This window comes from Chlorocebus sabaeus, chromosome 8, assembly GCF_047675955.1.
Source record: "Chlorocebus sabaeus isolate Y175 chromosome 8, mChlSab1.0.hap1, whole genome shotgun sequence".
In the NCBI taxonomy this organism is placed as follows: Eukaryota; Metazoa; Chordata; class Mammalia; order Primates; family Cercopithecidae; genus Chlorocebus; species Chlorocebus sabaeus.
The window spans coordinates 74,310,192-74,332,050 of NC_132911.1; the positions used below are offsets into that span (position 1 = coordinate 74,310,192).

The 21,859-nt window shown below is 39.5% G+C and overlaps 1 protein-coding gene across 11 annotated transcripts in view; it reads right to left on the minus strand.

Moving 5' to 3' along the window:
- The window catches only part of NCOA2 (nuclear receptor coactivator 2), a 302,340-nt gene that overhangs the window by 66,135 nt on the left and 214,346 nt on the right, over positions 1-21,859 (minus strand). The gene's annotated exons all lie outside the window — the stretch shown is intronic.

Sequence of the window (21,859 nt, forward strand, 5' to 3'; positions counted from 1 at the left end):
AATCTCTAGTGGGATCAGATGCAGCTACAAAAGAGTTAGAGTACATCCCTGTTGCCCCTAAATGGGAGACACTGCTGGAAGCAGAAGTCAGAACATTAACTTTTCACCTCTAGAACCTGTGGCTCAGATCCCCTTTCAGGCTGCTCAGAAAATGAGTCTTGAGGTTTCCTGACAGTCCCCGACAGGCATTTTTTCCTAGATTATGAAACTGCTATATTCTATGGCACAATTAGCTTCTACTCAGGAGATTCCCCAAACTAGGATAAAGGAAGGTCTGTTGTTCAGAATTCAGTAGCATAATCAGAGACAGATTTGCACACATTTGAAGAAGTAACAAGGAGTCATAAACTGCTATGGCTGCCCCCACGGGACACTCTGCAATGTCTGCCTGGACTCTTTTACTGTTCCACTTCTGCTTACATTCCCATTTAAAGTGGCCAGGAAGATTTGGTCCCAGTGCTTCTCCATCTAAGAGGTTAGAAGCACCCTACCAGGGACTTGGGGAATTTCAATGGCTGCCCTTTGATCTAGCAAAGAGGCACGTAGTGTGTGCTCCTGGATGGAAACGTGCAAGGCAAATTTCAGGCTCATGAACACAGGAAGGCCCCAGAAGACATTCCATCATAGAATGAGAACGTTTTGTGAAAAAGCTCACAGAAGAAAAAGATGCACACTTACCAACATATGTGTAGTTATTTCAAGAACACCAAAAAATGTTTAAAGCATAACATATACATATCAACAACTTGCTAGAAAACAATACAAAACGTGACAATTATTTGTACCTGAATAAATTATATCTTTGTTTATACTGCATGTTATCATTGTAATTAAACGTAGAAATAGAAAACTGTAAATCAATTTAGCACTCAGAATTAACCTGCTTTCAGAACCTTAATAATTTTTTTGTCAAAAATATTTTATGCAGTATGTTGAAAATCTGTAAAGCCTAATTTATGGCTGAGAACCTAGAAAACAAATAGGAATTATGTGGGTCCTCCCAGTCTTGCCATTCCCATGACAAAGCTTCCACAGAGCATGTTATCAATGGAAGGGGAAGATGACCTGTGCAGTTCAAGCTCAAACTCAGCCACTGAGAAGTATGACTCTGAACTTACCTGTCTTCTGTATATCAGGGACCGAGCTAAAGTAAATGGGATGATACGTGAAACACTCTGTTTTTTTTTTTGGGACGGAGTCTCGCTCTGTCGCCCAGGCTGGAGTGCAGTGGCCGGATCTCAGCTCACTGCAAGCTCCGCCTCCCGGGTTTACACCATTCTCCTGCCTCAGCCTCCCGAGTAGCTGGGACTACAGACGCCCGCCACCGCGCCCGGCTAGTTTTTTGTATTTTTTAGTAGAGACGGGGTTTCACCGTGTTAGCCAGGATGGTCTCGATCTCCTGACCTTGTGATCCACCCGTCTCGGCCTCCCAAAGTGCTGGGATTACAGGCTTGAGCCACCGCGCCCAGCTGAAACACTCTTTAAAAATACAAAGAAGTTTTCAAATGTATCATAATACTAGCATATCTGTATTGATTAGTTCTTCCTTGAGTTCCATACGTAGTAATTTCTTTGCAGAGCTTATCATAAGCAGACTGTATCTGCTTTATCAACTCTCTAATATATTCCTGATTCACCTCCTTAGATCGAAAAAATTGTGACTGCCTATAAATAGAGATATGACTTGTCTGGTAGCCTTCATAATTCAATATTGGCGGATCTGTCAGTCCTTGCTTCATTTCTGGCTTTGCTGCCTTTCCAAGCTCCTCACTACGGGGTGCTGTACATTTGTTCTGTCTGCAGGCTTCGTCTCATCCCAATTCCTCAGTCAGTCCCTTCTGAGGCAGGAAATACCTCAGGGTCTCCAGCCACAGGATTTGTTTAGCCAGTTATTGCATGTGACTGCCCCCATCCCCTTTTCCTGGAATCTTTTTCATTGCCAAATAGACTCACAGTAAAATAAATGTGCACTGGGGCATACTTTTTAGGGCATACTTTTTAATTTTGTTGGCGGTTTGCTCTGTAAGGATGTTGATTTCTTTTCAAGATCTCCTCACTTTTCTACCCACCATTTCAGGAATAGGATTTGCACTGCTACCTGCTGCTTCATCTAATTTTCAAGGGCCATCTTGCTACAGGAGCTATGCTGGATTTTCCTTGAGCACCACCATCCATACCACACTCTGTGGGGTCTTCTTGGATGTGGACAGGATGTGTACCTCTCTTAACAGTCCTTGTTGTAGAGGCCCCAATGTGTCTCAGACCTAAGGATCCCTATGTTTCATGAATACTAAATCTCAAGGCCCATATAAAATATGTCATAATTTGTGTGGTCCTACTGCATTTATTTCTTGTCTTCAGTGTTGCGGCAGTCCACATACAGGAGCACTGTGCTGACATACCACAGACTGAGTGATCCGCAGCCTTTCCTTCACCTAACTATTCACAGGGGTCGCATTATCCCATCAGGGGTCACATTCTCCCATCTTTCAATAGCAGCAGTGATTCTCAAAATGCAATGGTAAACATGAGAAGACAACCGCCCTGGGGGGGGGGGTCTATCAGAATGTGCAGTGGGAACACACAGACAGCTTGAAAAGTCTGCTTCGCTGAGATTCTGATACATCTTCCTAGGAGGATATCCCCATTCTCCTGCCTCCTACAGTGTGACACACACAGTGCACAAAAGAGTAGGCTACCCCACTTGAAGGTAAGCTTTTTGAACTGTGTCTGGATCCTCAACAGCACCATCCTGATTTCGGACCAGGTTTTCACTGCATCTGTGGGGGCTGACTGAGAGGCTAGACCCACCACCAGCACTTCCTCCCAGAAGTATGGGAGCAAGTGGGATCGAGGTGTGTGGAAAAAGAAAGTAATTTTCCCCTTTTGCCTCACTGGACCTCCAGGGTAGAGGAGGATGATAGAATGGGCGGACAGGGTCAAGTAATATGGGAAAGGGTTTCCTAAAAATTGGTCTTAAATAACAACCTTATCTTGCTATAGTCAAGAAGTTTCAAGGCATCTCATATTCTCTCAGGATCTCAAGTCCTATTATTCCACTGTTTTATTATTTTTAAGAATGAATTTAGTTTAGGTTAATGTTGGGGGAGAGAGGGAGAGGAAACAACAGCTGCCAATCACAAAGGCAACCTTGCGCCTATCGCTGATCACTAGAAAACATCAGGCTATTTGGCACATGAGATTCTGATAGCACAATAGTAATGAATTATTGTTTTCTATGGTATCGATACTAATGCTGCATTTTTGGGGAAAATAAATACAAAATAATGATGTTTGTGATAGTAACCAAATTCTAGGCCTTTTAAAGACAGTAAGTATGCCTTGTGAGATGTTTATGGTATCAGGGTATGATCATTTTTCTGAGGATCTAAATTCAGCTGTCAACATTCTGTGTGATACAAAAACCTTACACTTAGATAACTCAATCAGGCAGGTTCCTCAACACTGGTAAGTCTTCATGCCTGGGTATTCTAAATTCTAGCAACATGCTCAGGCAAAGAATTTTAGACTTTCGTCAAAGGTTATGTAGAATCAGGATCAAATCTGTACAGAATTTTATTTTTAGGAATTTATAGATCAGACATAATTTGGGGTAAGGGCCCACGATTTAAATTGGGAGATGATTTAGATCTCACAAAACATGTGTTCAAGGAACAACTGGAGGAAAGCCTGGATAAAAATAATTATTACCCTGAAACATTATTTATAAATGCGAAACATGCTGTTTTATTCTTTAAAATATTCAACTGATAAATATTTAAGAGGAAGAAAGCAGCAACTAACAGCAGTAATGGAGAATGAGTGGCCTATGTGAGCCCACATGAGGGAATAGAATAGTGACACTGGGATGGGCGGAGTAGCCTATGTCTGTGTGTCTGGTGTGTGGCCCGCACTGTCTATGCAGGGGAAGCAAAGTGAAAAATCCTCATCCGCTGAGGGCTCACCCTCTATCCAGGAGGGCAAAACTATTACAACCCAACCAAATGAAGACAACATAGGGCTAAACAGCAAGCCCTCGGTTCAAAAAAGGGATGGAAATGGCTGGACAGAGCTGAAAGTATTTCACATATGTTGCAACCAAATTGGATTCTGCAGGATATGCAAGTGGACAGCAAGAAAACAGGTGGGGACAGATGTGTGGCTGGCATCGGGCCACTACAAAATTTCAGCCTGGCTTGAAAGCCCATGGTAAGGAACACTGGCGAAACGTTGATCTAAGCTGGAACTCTAGCAATCTCAGACAGAAAATAAAACAACAAAGGTGTTCACAAGATCAGCCTAAATGTATATTAGTGGAAATTGTGATTTGAAAGAAAATTCCAAATGAGTCTATAGATTACTTGCAAGAAAAGTTTTAAAAAGTGTTGCAGTATTTACACAAATGCTATTTATATATATTAAGAGAATGGGAAATTTTTATTCCTCATAAAGTAAGGAAATAAAAGAAAAAAGGGTAAAGAATTCAGAGCTTCTTACTCTTATCCTTGCAAGAATGAAACATCTATTTTCTAGCTAATTTGTCATCTATTCTTTAATTCTGTATTGAATTTGTGCTTTGACCATTTCTCAATATTAAAAAGAAAAAAATCAATAATATGAAGTGATAGAAAACACTCAGAAATATGGCTTTACCAATGTAATTGGAATCTAAATTAAACTGGTCCTAAATTTATGTTATTTGGGTACTTTTCATGAAGTAATTACTACCTCTGGTGAATGTTCAGTTGAGCCTTGAAATTATAGAGGAGGAGGAAAAAGAAGGGAGGAAGGGAGGAGGAAAAAGAAAAGGACTCTTTAGAGAGATATTATTATGTTAACCGGACATATACTGGTATCTTGACAGAGCATTTCAGTAACGAATATGCTATTTTTATGTACCAGATATAAATAAGCTTAAATCCTTCGATATTTATACTCCTGTAAGTACAGCATTACTATACTAAAACACACTATTTAATATTTTTAAATAAGGCAGTTTTCTCAGCGGTCACAAACTATATTTACTTTTCTATATTTTGCATCCATTAATCATAAAAATATATTGTTACAAAAATATCCTTCAGTAAACTAAACAGTAGAAAGCTCATCTCAGAGTTTCATATGATCAAAACCTTATGAAATCTCATTATTACAGATGGAACTCTTTTTAAATCAGAGAAAGAGATGATAAAATCAAATTTTCAGAGACTACTAGAAGATTTCTTCTAAGCCCTGACTTCATTATTTCTTCCTGCTACGCTTTTACCATTAAAGTTATTCTTTTTATTGTATTAAATTTTTTTTTTTCTTTTTTGTAGAGACAGGGTTTCACTCTGTTGCCCAGGCTGGTCTTGAACTCCTGGGCTCAAGCAATCCTCTCGTCTTGGTCTCCCAAAGTGCTGGGATTACAGGCATGAACTACCATGCCCAGTCCCCAAAGTTATCCTTTTTAGATAAAGAACACGACCTAATAAAGTAACAATGAAAATAATAATTCTGTCCTTGTCTTCCTCACTCCCAAAAGACTTAAAAAAAAAATCATGAAATGGCTCTGATCTTTTTAGACCTGATCAGCAGGAAGTAGCTATGATCTTTTTAATAGCGCCCAGTTTTACAAATGCAAAACTCTGATTGGAGAGATCATCCAAGGATGCCTCTGTAATCTTTTTCTGACTCGCCTTTTCCTCCTGGGTGGCTGCTTGAAGAGCAATCCCTCACGATCCCCTTCTCCATTTGCCCGCGCTCCAGAAATCCAATACCAATTAATTAGATTTCCACTTTCAAAGCGAAGAACAAAACCCCATCTCTTCAGGGACCATGTTAAGATGAGTCATACCACAAACTGGGGAAAAATCATTAATATTATATTCCATATTTTTTTATAAGTAATTATTATTCATGCTTTCTCTTAGAACAAAAGAAAAGGTGAACAGGGAAAGAATTTCATCCTAGAAATATAAGTGATTTGAAAATACAAGGAAAAAAATATTTATTTTTTGAAGCAGCTGTATTAAATTGCTCATTGGCATGTATAGGCATAAATTTGTTATTTATTTGTTTATTTTTAGAGACAGCGTCCCACTATATTACCAGGCTGGAGTGCAGTGGCTATTCACAGGTGTGATCATAGCACACTACAGCCTTGAACTCTTGGGCTTAAGCAATCCTCCTGACTCAGCCTCAAGTAGCTGAGATTATTGGCAAATGCCACCGTGCTCAGCTCCAGGCATAACTTGAAAGTAAAATTCCAGTCTTCTGGTGAGAACAACAATAAATTAGAAACTGATCCTAGCAAAAACTTAATTTAGTTTTTAAAAAGTACATTTAAATATTTTTAAATTATCAAGTGATATTTAAAAAAAGGCCTTTACATAATCTTCTGAAGTATCATTTATTAATTTTGGTTGCTTATTTAATCTCATAGTATTAGGTATTCTTAATCAATTTTTTATTAGGCAACTGAACTGAGATTACGAATTCAGAGAGTCTTTCCACAAAGCATTACCAGAACAGAGTTCTAACCCTTCACCGGGGTGGCAGTCATGCTCAAGGGACAGCCACATAATTGTTTTAACTCCAGCAGCCGCAGTGGCAACCATCACTGATTACTTAGAAACCTAAATGCTGCTAAATATCTCCCATTATAGGGACAGGGTGACACTGTCGTTATGACTCTTGCTTTTTCCTTTTTTGGGGATCATCTGAAGAGGCTGTAGAAAACGTGTAGAAATTAGTCTATCTTTAAAAAGTCAGAATCCAAACAAATGTCACTCACTCTGTAATAATGAATCTACTGAGAGATAATCCACAGGGTATGTACACAGATACAGAGACATTTTAAGACTGCCCATGTTTAGGGAACCCTGAAGTGTAAAGACAATTAAGAATTTAGGTTATCTTTCTGTTTGGTCAAGCCTGAGGACAGTTGTTTTTACAGAAGCCGTATTATTTAAATTAGATAGAAATAGAATCTTTGACTAAAATGGAATCTGATACTTTGTGTAGGTTTTATAATTAATTCCTCTGCTTCAAAGTGAGTAAAATCACTCACCTAGAAATCTACGAATTTTTCAGTAGACTGACGTCAAACACAAGTCTAATTACCTCCACAACAAATTTGGTTTGAAGATTCTAATGGGAAAACATCCATGATTTCTATCTTTTCCTGCATTAAGAAACTGGATGTTTCAGGTGAAGTGATTGTCAAAGCCAGCAGCAGTGAGACCTACGCAGAGCAAAGAAGTCACTGAAACAATGATGGGTAGTTTCTGACCAAGCACTATAGATGAAATATTACAGGAAAAGTTATGTAGCATCTCAAAGGTTCTAGAAGGTAAAATGAGAGAATTATGCATCTGCACCCAACTAAAATTAGAAAAGCTGCCATATGGCTTTGTGAAGCCAGCAGCACATTCTTATTCATTAGGAAGCATTCTGCTAACATAAAAACACAAGGCCCTTCCTGTGCTCTCCAAATGTGTTTATCTTTTCAACATTAATGCACTATATATCATCAAGCTGCTGAAGTCTCCTGCCGTGCATATTAAAAGCGCGCAGCTGCACTTTCTTTAGTAGTGGGAGGAACCTAAGCCTCAAGTTGCCTCCCTCTTTTTCTGACATTGAGCTGCTTCTTAACATCATGATTTCCCTTCAGCATGAAGAAATAGCAAAATTAACCAATCTGAAGGCCATCTTCAACCAGCAAACCCCTCTTACTCTCTGCTTTAGAGAAAGTAACATACTTGGTTTCATTTTCATCAATGGTATAAGGCATGACTACTTAAGTAGAACCAAAAATCATGTCCCAAGTTTGAAATACATAGGCCTACTTTTAAAATTAATGTACTACAGCAGCCAGAATAGACTTTGAGTATAACTGGTTAGAAAATGCTTTTGTTCATAGGAATTCACCATCATTCCCTCTGCTATTGCTCATATATATATATTACTATTTAATAGCCCACTTCATATAGTACCTATGAGTATTGAATTTACTGATAGGTAAAATGGGCAGTGGAAAATCTTTCACAAGCTATGTGAGTAACAATTTGTCCAAAATATTCCTTTTATATAATCCAAATTCCTGCACGTCACAGTTCATGTCTTATAGGAGCTTAAATTTAAAGATCAACTGCAGAAGGAAAAAAATACTTAAGCACACAGTAAAGAATGTAGACACTGAAACAACCCATGGAAACATGGCTTCAGGAAGTGCTTCAAGTTAGTGAACTGAAAGCCAACAAGTATTAAATATTATACATGTTACATTTATTATGGCAGCATTCATTCATTCCCTGATAGGATAATGGTGCATCTCTACTTGTATCTTCCACAGCAATGGAGTACTGAGAGGTGAGGGCAAAATAAAATATAAAAACTGCTATTTCAGAGTAAATTCTAATTTATTGGGCTCCACTCACTAAAGTTTTGGGAGTTACCTGAACAAGGAAATAAAGGAATCATAATTTGCTCAGAAAGCTGAAAGGTGAAATTGAGATTAGATGAAAGAAGGAAAAAACATCAATGGGTGTGAAAGAAATGAGAAGTGAGGTGAGGCTCGAAGTCATCACTTATTCAGAAGATTATGAGTAAGCCTGTCTAAAGACCAAATTATAAAAATGTTTTATTTCTTCCAAATATGAATGTCAACTCAAAAGCAAGGCCAACAAAGTTACACTGTAGGAGTACTTAATAAAGTTTCTGATAAATAGGTTAAAATATGAAAATCATATTAAAAAGTTGTCTCTAAAATTCTAAGACTTTGGTCTTAGTTGTACAACTTTTTAAATCTCCTAAATCACAATTCTGTTTATCAGCGCAGTAAACCTCATCTCCCATTATTCCTAGTTAATACATCATAGCAATATTTAGTATCTATCTCCCCACATGCATCATATTCTTTCAAGATTTTGAGCATTCTCTCAGATTGTTCCATTGGCACAGATGCCCTTCCACCCCTTCTCTTGGAAGATGCCACCATGGCTCCAGAAAACTCATGTCGACGAAGTTAGGCCCCTGCTGCTGTGCTTCTATGATGCCCTATGCCCATCCCTATCTTAACGTTCCCCTCACCATTTTGAAATGATCTGTTTTCATGTCTGTCCCTTTTCACTGCATTGCTAACTCCTTGGCTGTAAGAAATGACTTTTTATTTGCTGCTTGGCACATAGTGGGTGCTCAATGATGTTGTGTTAATACTGAACACAGTATTCACAGCTGTAAATACAGTTTCACAGCTGGAGCTAAAATTAAATTCCATTTAGCCATGGCTGAAATCTCACAAATGTCTCTTTCGAGGTATCTGTTTTGAAGAGCTTTACCATATACCTAACACAGTGGAGGTTCATTTTAAGACTCTGATTTTTTATTTTTGGAGTCAAAGTATTAGGTAGAGATGGGATGAGAAAAAAGGTCAGACCATATTTGTTAAGGGCATTAAGAATAACACCTCAGGTGGTCAGGCCAATGAGAAGAGGGTTTGGAAGACAAGTCGCCAAGGCCTTCTCTACACCAAGATATGAAGTTTAAAAACCCCAACCAGCCTACTTTACTAGTCCAGATTCTCATCTAGGAAGTTACAACCTACTTCACAAAAGAAGTGATTTGGGTAACAGACATTTTTTTCAGTCCTTGGGATTTTCCCAGCCACTCACAGCTCTTAAGAAAATAAACTTACCCGGTGAAACCCCGTCTCTACTAAAAATACAAAAAACTAGCCGGGCGAGGTGGCGGGCGCCTGTAGTCCCAGCTACTCCGGAGGCTGAGGCAGGAAAATGGCGTAAACCCGGGAGGCGGAGCTTGCAGTGAGCAGAGATCCGGCCACTGCAGTCCAGCCCGGGCTACAGAGCAAGACTCCGTCTCAAAAAAAAAAAAAAAAAAAAAAAAAGAAAATAAACTTACCCAAGTAGAGGTTGTACAAATTGTCATATTTGCCTGGGGAGCCAGGATAAAAGAGCACTCCGTCAGGTTTCTTGTATCTCTCACGCAGAGTGCTGAGAGAAGTCTTGGATTCTAAGGATAAGGTTAACAGCTGATAGACGAAAGCCACCTATAAAGCAACGCTTTATAAAGTGGGATTGGCCGAAGGGCTAAAATCCCTGGAGAGGCTGCCAAGGTTCTTCCTGTCTTATTCAACTTTGAATATCCATTGACTAAAATAAACCTGAATGCCCTAAAGATGGCTAATAAACATGTAGGGAAAGACAGAGGTAAGGATGAAGGAAAGGAAGGGGGGCTGGTTACTTCCTGCTGTCTCTTCTTTCTGGCTCTGCCACCAACCCTCATTTCCATGAAGCTTGCAAGGCTTCACTCCCAGGCCTCTGTTTCACCTTAATGGTGGCTATCTGGAGGGGTGTCTCTCAAGGCATCAAAAGGACTGAAAACCATCCTAGTACCTGACCTTCGTATGTCTTCTGGGGCCAAATCTCCCATGCCTAGGAATCCTCCCTGCTCCTCACTTCCTTTTCACTGACATCTTGCTCCCTGATTCATTTTCTGTTCCACCTCTCAGACCTGCTTGCATTTCTCTCCTTGTGTTTTTCTCCCATCTGGTTATCTTTTCCTTCCAGTTTCTCTTTACAGACACAGGACCTGATGTCATTCTAAAGAGACTGCTACAACTCATCATATGTAGACTCTTCTCCTTTCCCCCACTGTGATTCTAACAATATCATAGAGAGGTTGAAATTCCCGGTTTCATTTTGCTTACTACCATCTACTCCCAGTTTTCTCATTCTAGTATTTGCTTGAGCAATCATGGGAGGACCTCACTAGTGTGCTTTCCAAAAAGCAGGTGCTCCCAATTTAAAGTACCTAATGCAAAAAGCTGATAATAGAACACAGAATCATCCAATTTAGAGCCTAAAATATTATGCTAAATCATATTGCAGCAGAGAAAGCAAAGCAGTGATAACAATGGGAGAACTCTGCATAAATATATGTAGCACCATGGCTCTGGCCAAGCAATGAAGGCACAGGGAGAATGGGGCTGAGGGGACAGCAGACTCCAGGGAGCAAAACAAGAAAGACAATGTGAACAAAGGAAGTAACTGTAAGGTGAGTGCAGGTTGCTTGTGGCCAGGGTGCAAGTTCTCTGTGGACAGGGTCATGGGGCACGTGGTGGGGTGGAGTGGAGGTGGAACAACTCCAGAGGCAGGGTCCAGAAAAGCTTACAATCTGACACCACCCAAATCTCCCACAGGCAAAGATCTCTAGTAGCCAAGAATTTGCTTCAGTCAAATCAACTCTGGAAAGCTGATTGCTAAGACAAAAACTAGGTAATTCCTAAGTGAACACTTACGGAGGAAAATAAGAGGGTATATGAGAATAGGTCTGTCTAGTTTCAAGTACTTTTTTGGCCATTTGAACAATTACTACAGGCACAGTTTACTATTTCTTGTGATTCTCCAACTGCCATTATTTGTTGTGTCATTTGTCCTTTTCTACATGTATGTTTATTTTCTGCCTGGTTCACAGGATTTTTTTAACCTGTTAGAAACTATGTATAGGAATGCAGCCACCTAACAATGAAAACACATACAAATCATAAACCTAAATACACACACACACACACACACACACACTCTCTCTCTCTCACACTCTCTCTCTCTCTCTCCCCCCCCCCCCCCCCCCCCAGAGAAACCCATCTTGGGGAAAGGAGCCCAGATTTATCCTCCAGGATGTCAAGAAAGGATGATGTAAAAAGTTTACAATCCTGGGTCTAAGTTCACAATCCGGGGACTTTCTGTTAGAAGGTCTATGTTCTTCATAACAGAACTTCTGTGGGGAAAACTACATAAGGAATAATATCCATATCATATAGAAACAGATTCTACTCAAATGCTTGAAATAGCTTTAATTTTGAATTTACATTTTTACATACAAAGTGTATGTTCTCCCTCCCCACCCTCCTCCCCTGACCAGCTAATCTCAGAATGGTCCCAGTCCTTATAAACTCGGCACTACCAAAGCCCCTCAGATCAGGGCTGACCGCACAGGGCAAGGTGCTGTGAGAGACAAGGCTGTTATGCAGTATTCATCTTCTGCACCAAGATCATCAGGGCCCTCTTCCAGAAGAGAGCTGTTACCTGGGGATGGCATCAAACTGTCTATACCAAATGCGAAGTAAAGTCTGGTAAAATAAAGGACCTGATTTCTTTTGAAGATCAAAAATATGCTACTACAAAATTTTTAAAAGCAAGGTTTGTGTACGTAACAAACAAACCTGATTTGTATTTACAGACAAATTTACAGCATGTCTTATTGTGGAACATGTTCACTGTATTGAGAGTAAGAAATCAGGTAAAACAGTAGACAAAAATACAGACTAGGAAGCATTTGGGAAATAATTCCAAATTAGATCTTCCTAATTTGTAAAAATGTGAATTTTCTTTATTAACATCTTTATTAACACCTAACTTCAAAGGACATTCTAGAAAAAAAGGTCCTGTCAAATATCCATTCAATAATTACTGCATTTCATATTGACAACAGGAAGAGCTTTAAATACATCTTTAAAATGACCCTTTAAATACCTTACAGCATAAATTCTCTCCAATTTAAGCAGGAATGGCAGTGAATCATCAACCAACCTTCCACAACTATTTAAAGCAGTAGGCAATTAAAAAGAACACAAGGACTGGTGTCACTCAGAAATTGACATGCCTCAACCAGGCGGCAGGAGAGGCAGTGAGGGCCTTAGAAAAGGCTGGCACTTCCACACTGCAAAGCCCAGCACAAGTGTGAAGGAGAGGTGGTTACAATTTGCATGCTGAGGTCAAAGTGACATTAACAAAGGTCAACATTTACAGTATTTCCTAAATTTGGTATCCAGATGAACCTTTCTACAACCAAATCCTCTCCTTTTCTTATTTTATGTAATTCTGCAGCAAATTCTGTAAACTGAGGGGAAAAAATGGTAATACCCCCAGTAATTTAGTAATTCCCTGAGATTTTATATCAGTTATGTGCTCTCAAATACAAGGACTGTTTAAGCAATCAAATCCACTTGCAAGAAATCAGAACAAATGTCTATTTAAAGTCTAACAATTTTCTAATAGATGTTATGGAAAAGTTTGAACCACAATGGACAGATATACAGACTGTGAGCACCCTGGCTATGGATGGATAAGTCAAAAAGGAAAAACTCTCAGAAAATTAATTATGATCATCCATATAGGCCATAGAACATATCATAATTCAGTATCTAATTATAAATATGAAAAAGACAGTAATTAAGTTACTCTCTATCAAATTAACTGATTTAAACTACCTTAAAATTAGTTTTGTTTTACACATATTAACCACAAGAGATGTTTCTCCACCATTCTACAACCATTCAAATAATGAAATAAAATAAAATCCTCATAAAATTTCTTCTTCTTTCAATTTAATTATCCTACATAAGCTTCTAGATGCTAACTAATTTAGTAATATACTATCATAAAGGCTTCAGAAAAGTTCTACCCAATGGCATTTTTCCCCCAGTGGCAGTTTGAAACAACAAGCTTAGCTTCAATGCAGATGCATGGGTTGAATCCAAGAAACCTGTTTCCGGAAATCCTGACTGCCAGGTGATGGTTTACAGGTGAGGCTGAAGATGACTGATACGACAGCTGGGCAGGTCCAGTTTTCAGAGCCATAACAAGAACAGAAGGTAGCCTGTTTTTTGTAGACTGATAGCCTGGACAAGAGGATGATGGTGTACTCATTTCATATATAATTCACCTGCTTCTCAAATAAACTGAATATTGGCTTAAGATTTGCTTTTTCAAAAACGCATTGTGTGTTGTTTTTAAACTATATCAATGGACAGTGGGCTTCCCAGAGATTGGAATGGTGGCAGTTTGTCAGTTCTGTATTGCCAAGGAAAATATTTGGCTGCATATAGGGTTTCCTGAGAGCAAGTTAGTACACGACCTCAATCTTTTCCAAGCTTATCATAATGCCGTAAGGCTATGCTGATTCAGCAAAGCAATCCATAATCACTTGCAAAATGCTCCTGCTTCACAGGGATGTTATGAGACTTAATAAAATAATGCATGTGAAGCACTCTGAGCTCTACAGAAGAAAGGCAGGAAGTAATAATATTATTCTGCATTTATAATGACAAGCAGTCTTACAATGGCAAAAATCTAATAGACCTGTTCACAAATTACAAATAAAAACTAGCTTAAATAATTTAATATAATTGTACAACAAAAAAACCTGAAATCATTTCAGTCTGAAAAGTGGAATGAACAGACTTCATAAGGCTAAGTCAAAATGAAAAGAAATAGATAAGTTTCTACTAAACAGAAAGATTATATTCCTTTATGAGAGAATAGAAATGGAATCAGAAACTTACAAGAAAGAAAAGTATTTTTTTTTAAATTAATTAATTAATTTATTTTTTTGAGACGGAGTCTTGCTCTGTCGCCCAGGCTGGAGTGCTGTGGCCGGATCTCAGCTCACTGCAAGCTCCGCCTCCCGGGTTTACGCCATTTTCCTGCCTCAGCCTCCCGAGTAGCTGGGACTACAGGCGCCCGCCACCTCGCCCGGCTAGTTTTTTGTATTTTTTTAGTAGAGACGGGTTTTCACCGTGTTAGCCAGGATGGTCTCAATCTCCTGACCCAGTGAGTGATCCGCCCGTCTCGGCCTCCCAAAGTGCTGGGATTACAGGCTTGAGCCACTGCGCCCGGCCCATTCTTTTTTTTTTTTTTTTTGAGACGGAGTCTCGCTCTGTTGCCCAGGCTGGAGTGCAGTGGCCGGATCTCAGCTCACTGCAAGCTCCGCCTCCCAGGTTCACGCCATTCTCCTGCCTCAGCCTCCCGAGTAGCTGGGACTACAGGCGCCCGCCACCTCGCCCGGCTAGTTTTTTGTATTTTTAGTAGAGACGGCGTTTCACCATGTTAGCCAGGATGGTCTCGATCTCCTGACCTCATGATCCACCCGTCTCGGCCTCCCAAAGTGCTGGGATTACAGGCTTGAGCCACCGCGCCCGGCCTCTTTTAAAAAAATTAAAATAATGCTGGATTTTCTTTCTTTTCTTTTTTTTTTTCTTTCTTTGCCAACAGTATTTGTCTTATGGATGGGAAATGGCTATTTATTTTTCCTCGGGATACGCCCAGCCAAAGGAACACGATGCATTAAATTTCACTTCATTTGGAGTGTCTCTACCAGAGCTGGCCAGGTTGAGGTGGCATTGCTAGGCTCTTAGGTGCCACTGACTTCACTGGATAGTGACAGGCCTTCTTGGTTCAGCAGATGCCATTTTCTCAAGAAAATCTCAGAATTTCAGGGGATCCAAGCTGTTTACCCTTTGTGCTTCCACAACGTGACCATAATATCATTTACTGTATCATATAAATTGTCTGATTCGATCTAGATCTCCTCAGAATTCCCTCGATTGTCCAGTCTCTGAGCCAGAAATTCTGTTTTTCATCTGTGTATCTCCATCGACCATGCAACTGCTGACCATGTAGACCCAAGTGACCCACACTCTGGAGAAAACAGTTTCCCTCAAGTGGGCTGAGCACGCTGTACAGCATCAACTTCAAGCACATGGGACAAGGAATTTTGCTCTCTAATTTTCATTTGTAATTTTGTTTTAGAGAAGTAGTTTATGTTTTCTTTTTAAAAAATACGTGATATTAGATGGTGGAAATGCAAAGATGAAAAAGACAAGCTCTGTCTTTTATAGGGCTTAGGGTGCACTGCCATGGTTAAGCCAAGTGCTGAAATGGGGTTAGTGGATTATCGTGATTAAAGTGTTAGGGATTTATGAACAAAAGAAAAATTAAAATTTGAAATTTGTGAATTCATAAGTATTAAAAAGAGTTTTCTTTATTTAGCTAGAAGACTCTGCTTGTTTGGAGAGTATAGGAAACAGCATTGATCTGGAGGCTGAATAAAGACAGACTGTAATTAACTAAGATTTTCACTAAGAATGCTTTCATCAGAGAATGAACATAGCAAAGCTGATTATATAACTCAAAATAAACTTCCATCAACACACTGGAACAAAACACACACCTCAGGATGCTAACAGGGCCTAATTAGTTCTCTGAAGCATAACAGCTCAAAGAAATTTTTGAAAAATAAAAATGTGAAGATTAATAATCTTTTACATTATCCTCTCAGGATAAATCCAATTGCCAAGGAAATTAGACTTACAAGTCTCAAAAATTCAGGTTAAGAACATACCCTATAGGAATAAAAATACATTTGTTAATTTTTCAAAACTAAACCCAGTTAAGTGGTAGACTTGGAGAAAAACCTACACTCATGGAACTACAAAAGCATCTATACAAAGAGGAGTTATACTATCTGTCCTTTCTAAAGAAACTATGAGTCACTAAGTCAGGAATGGAACTAAAACTCATTGGTGTCTAGATCTTTGCTCTCATGGATCCGAATATGGATTGGAAGCTCAATTAAAAACCTTGATTTCTAAAAAAAGAGAGGGTTTAGTAGAGTATATGAAAGTATCTAAGAGGCTCTTCAGATGAATTACTATAATCAACTATTCACAAGAAGGAAAGTAAGGCCGGGCGTGGTGGCTCATGCCTGTAATCCCAGTACTTTGGGAGGTTGATCACATGAGGCGGGTGGATCACACGAGGTGAGGAGTTTGAGACCAGCCTGGCCAACATGGCAAAACGGTGTCTCTACTAAAAATACAAAAAAAAAATTTAGCTGGGCGTGGTGGTGGACACCTGTAATCCCAGCTACTTGGGAAGGTGAGGCAGGATAATTACTTGAACCCAGGAGGCAGAGGCTGCAGTGAGTTGAGATCGCTTGGGTGATGGAGTAAGACTCTGTCTCCAAAAAAAAAAAAAAAAAAAAAAAAAAAGAAAGTAAAAGTTGGAAGAAGATGAACATTCAAATAACTACATTATAAATGAGAAAAATCAAGGGAATGGGAGTCTAAAAGTCAAGGATCATTTTGTGGAGGATACCTTTGGTAAGGGAGCTAAAAGCGGTCGACATAACAGCAAGAAAACTAATTGAGAAGCTGGTAGGTACATGACTTCCACATAAGAATATCTGATACTGCAGGTCTTTACAAACACTGACACCAGGTCCATACACTTTCAGCTTCATCATGAATGACTTCTCCCACTCTCACTTCAAGTGTCATTTCAAAAAAAAGTTAAATTGCTCATCATTTGTGTACTTTAAAAAAAATACGAAAATAGTCTGTGTCCCATAGGCAAGGAATAGGCAGAGAGTATATTCTTACAATTCTGAGTGACTACTATAATGAATAGACGGAAATCAAAGATGAAAGTTCTATCACTTTGAAGCCACTAAAGTAGTAAACAGAAACTCAAATGTCCATCTGGTTAGCCAGGTAATATGCATTCCCTTCAGTACTGAAATAATGCCAATCAAAAGAGAGACAGGGTGGATTTCTACCCACCCCTCAAGCTGCACACATGGCCTCACCCACATTTCCTAGCCCCCCCACTTAGAATATTCTCTGGCATAGGGAGCTCCTAGAAAATTAGACTGAGTTTTCCCCTGAACAGATGAACCTTACATTAATTCTTCATGTAATATAAGACCCATCATTTACCTATACAGCAGCCTTTGTCTCTAAGAAAAGGAAGAAGAGAGAGGGAGGGAGAGGGAGAAATAGACATACACAAGTGGGATATGTTTTTATAGAAGTGAGAGGGACCCATGAGAATCTCCTGTGAGATTAAAAGAGATAAACTGAGGGGTTTCTAAAGACTGAAAAGGCTAGGGACGGTGGCTCATGCCTGTAATCCCAGCACTTTGGGAGGCCGAGGTAGGTGGATCACCTGAGCTTAGGAGTTTCAGACCAGCCTGGCCAACATGGCGAAACCCCATCTCTACTAAAAATACAAAAATTAGCTGGGCATGGTGGACGGCGCCTGTAATCCCAGCTACTTGGGAGGCTAAGGCAGGAGAACCGCTTGAACCTGGGAGACAGAGGCTGCAGTGAGCTGAGATCACGCCACTGCACTCCAGCCTGGGTGAGAGAGTGAGAATCTGTCTCAAAAAACAAAAATAAAAACAAAAAATAAAGACTGAAGACAACATGGAGAGTTGAAACCAAGCTTTACTTATATTTCAAAGAATACACTTCCAATTGTATCTGTATCTGGAATACTATTTAGTAGTTTTTAAGATTTGCAGAAAGTTTGTGACTTTTCCCTTGTTATTTTACTTTGTTATTAGCAATAACAATCCTTAGTCCCCAAAGAGTTGAGCATTTGCTTCAGGGACAACTGTACATAAAAATCTGAATTTTGTGCTACAGTGGACCAGAGAAAGCGGAAAAAAAAAAGAAATAAAGTGATGGCTAGAGGAAGACAGCAGAATGGGAAGCAAGTGACTTATGAAGTAAAGGAAGGAACTTTGCCAGAGTCTTAGAAGAGTTACTCTGCTAGCCTGAGCCCTTGGTAGCTCCTGGCTTCCAGCTTGTGCATACGCCTGTGACTGGACAACCCCACCACCCATGGCCTGCCCCTCTGCTCCTAAGAGTCTTGGCTGGTATTTCACGGCAGTGGAGGCCTGGAAGGGGAGAAGCCAGGACACTACCAGGGCAGAAAGGAAAGAAGGGGCAACCACACTCCAGGCTTCTCTGGACATCCAGATCTTCCCAAGAAATACGTGGATGTGTTGATCAATTAGCCTCTATAGTGTCCCTCCTTGTAATAAACATTGGGTCAGTGGTTCCCACCTTCTGGGGTACAAGGACTCTTTTTAACATCAATAAAAATGGAGACCTGACCAGGCGCAGTGGCTCACGCCTGTAATCCCAGCACTTCGGGAGGCCAAGGCAGGCGGATCACGAGGTCAGGAGTTCGAGATCAGCCTGACCAACATGGTGAAAACTCGTCATTACTAAAAATATGAAAATTAGCTGGGCATGGTGGCGCATGCCTGTAATCCCAGTTAGGAGGCTAAGGCAGGAGAACTGCCTGAACCCGGGAGGCAGAGGTTGCAGTGAGCCAAGACTGCACCACTGCACTCCGGCCTGGGCGAGAGAGCGAGACTCTGTCTCAAAAACAAACAAACAAACAAACAAACAAACAAAAAACAAAAGGAAAAAAAGAAAATGGAGACCCATAGGACAGTATCATACTTGAAAATGATATATAACAGGAAAAACAGGTTACAATAAATTTAGGAATGCTTCTAAAAGAACTATCTTATTTATCACTACACCATCAAAGTGATATGCACCGCACAGATTAAGAACTTCTCTAGTTAGATGCAATATTGATTAACAATAGGCCTTATGGAGTTGGTCCAATGGTCTAATCACCAAAATTTGCATTGGTTTGATAGAAAATCAAACCAGTGATTTTCTGAACAATTAACTTATAGTTAAATCTCAGAAAAAGAAAAGGTTTAAAGGTTAAAAAGTCTCCTTCTTTCTTAAGAAAGCATGGAAGAAGAAAAAAAGACTCCCAAATGCAATCACACAAGATACATACTTCCATATTATCTAAGAGACAAAAATATGTAACAACTTCTGATCTTTGACAATTCAGCTATCTAACAATATTCCAAATAAAATGTACTATATGTAATTTTTTTCCCTGGCATAAAGGATCTACAAATTGAAGATGGTCTATCAGAAGAAAAAAGCTTTTAAGAAGTTGAGTTTAATCATGTCAATCCCAAAAGAGTTTGCTTCCTTTCCTTTTCCGTTTCCTCCCATTCAATATAACAAAATAAATACACCACTTGGAATCTTACAGAATGGTGGTGTGCACATGCTTATCTAATGTAGACAGGCTTAAATAAGGGATCACCAATGCTCTGAGAACCACTTTGGGCCTAAAGAAATAGAGGATACAGGCTCCCCAAAATGGCCTGAGAATTCTGTAATGTCCGCTATCTGGTGTTAACTGGAAAGGCATCTCAGTGATGAAAGTATGGGAAGCAGCACCACGCTGATATTGGCATTATTTTACTCTTCTTCCACAGACAAAATTTCTTATTTCCAAAAAAGACAACTCCAACAGGACTCTAAATCTATTACAGATATCAAGGTTCTAACACTGGAAGAGCAGAATCCAAGTCCATTTTAAATGAACAACTTTTCTCTGCTGTGTATTTTTTCTATGTGACTATATTGAATTGGGGTTTTCTTTTGCACAAAATAACAGAAATGAGAAATACAGGCAAAGATGCAATTTCATATCTAAAATTTTAAGTGTAAATATTTGAAATCTAATAAATTCATTTTCTAGATGGAAGTTCAGATTTTACATTCTTTTCCAGAACGCAAGTTAAAACACATTCCATATTGTCTTGTGTATAGCTAAGCACTCTTGGCCCTCAGATTCCATTCCTTCATCCTTGATCAATGATGCAATGAATGGTCACAGTGGTCACAGTGACTATCTGCAAAGTCTGTTTTGCTCCCAACATACTTCCTGAAATGGGAGAGAACACCTTAACAAGGCCAGTGTTGTTTACTAGAGGTTACATCACACAAGATGGACAGATCTTATGATGGACAATAGAACATTCACTCTGACAGAAAAATTCCTCATCTGCTCACATAGGGGCACAAAATGAATGTTCTAAAGCCTGGTATCCAATTTTCTGGCTAAATACCAAGAAGTCTTTTTTGGTCTAGAGAGCAACTTTCTATTTTTCTGGACTCTTTTATAATTTTTTTTTTTTTTTTTTTTGCCTGACAGGAAAAGCTGACCTGCTTTCAAAGTGTGCATCATCTTTTGAAATAGGAATCTGCAAAAAATATTCTTCCTAATAAACTCAGTGTCTCTACCTGTTTAAAGTAACAGCTGATACCATGCTTACCCAATTGACTCCTAACAACCTTCTTCCAAATAGCAAACAAAGCCAAGAGTAAACAGCTGGGTAACACGTTTAATTGTCTTTCCACTTCACTGGGAGACAGTGGCTTTGGAGCTAGGTAGAGATCTAGACTTCAATGCTAGTCCTACCACTTATTAGCTGTGTGACTCTAGGGAAGTTTAGAGTCTAGACCCAAACCTAGGTTCCTCTTCTGTAAAATGGAGATAATAATTCAACTTACCCTACAGGGGTGTTGCAAGGCTGAAATGAGATGAGGTGTGAAAGAGTAGTACCTGGCACCAAGTAAGCACTCTGTATGTGTGAGTTCTCATTTCACTGTGGTAGCTGACCCTTTTGCTTTTGACAGAGTATATGTGACAGACTTTGCTAGTACATAAGGATAGATCCGCATTTTGTAGGGCCCGAAGCTTAATTAGAGGGAGGGGTGTCTCTTTAAAAATACAAAATTGAGTATAAAAGTGAGTATTTACATAGAATGAGAAAAGAGCTGCAAACACTAGAGTGCTGAAGAAGATTCAAACCTCTTCTTCTGAGAACTCTGTAGACAATAATCTGAAATGCTTCTGAAGAAGTGCTTCCTAATTGAAACCTGGCGTCCTATCTAGAACACTCTACAGCTCCTGGCGCATATAGGAGCCCACACAAGTAAGGGGTCCTGAAGCTTAAGCTTTGTCAGCCTAGAGGGAATTCTGCCTCTGAAAGTGTAAAATATAGATTTTTCACTTACTTATTTTATTTTTATGTCATTCACCTGGCTTTTGGCTTGTACTATTAATTACATCTTATGTTCTATATCTTTGCAAGCAGATTGTTAGACCAAAGTTCCTGATATTTACGAGTCCCTTAAATATAAATGGTCATATAGGAATCACTGTTTCATCTGACGATCCCCGGTGGCTACAGAAATCCCACGTTCCATTTCATCCTGCTACACTGCTTACAACCTTCTTCCCAATAGCTGCTTCACCACATTCCTTTCAGTGGAAAGAGACCAATTCATTCCCACCCCAAACACCCTGTGGTCAATCCTGTTGTGTTCCACCCCATGCTA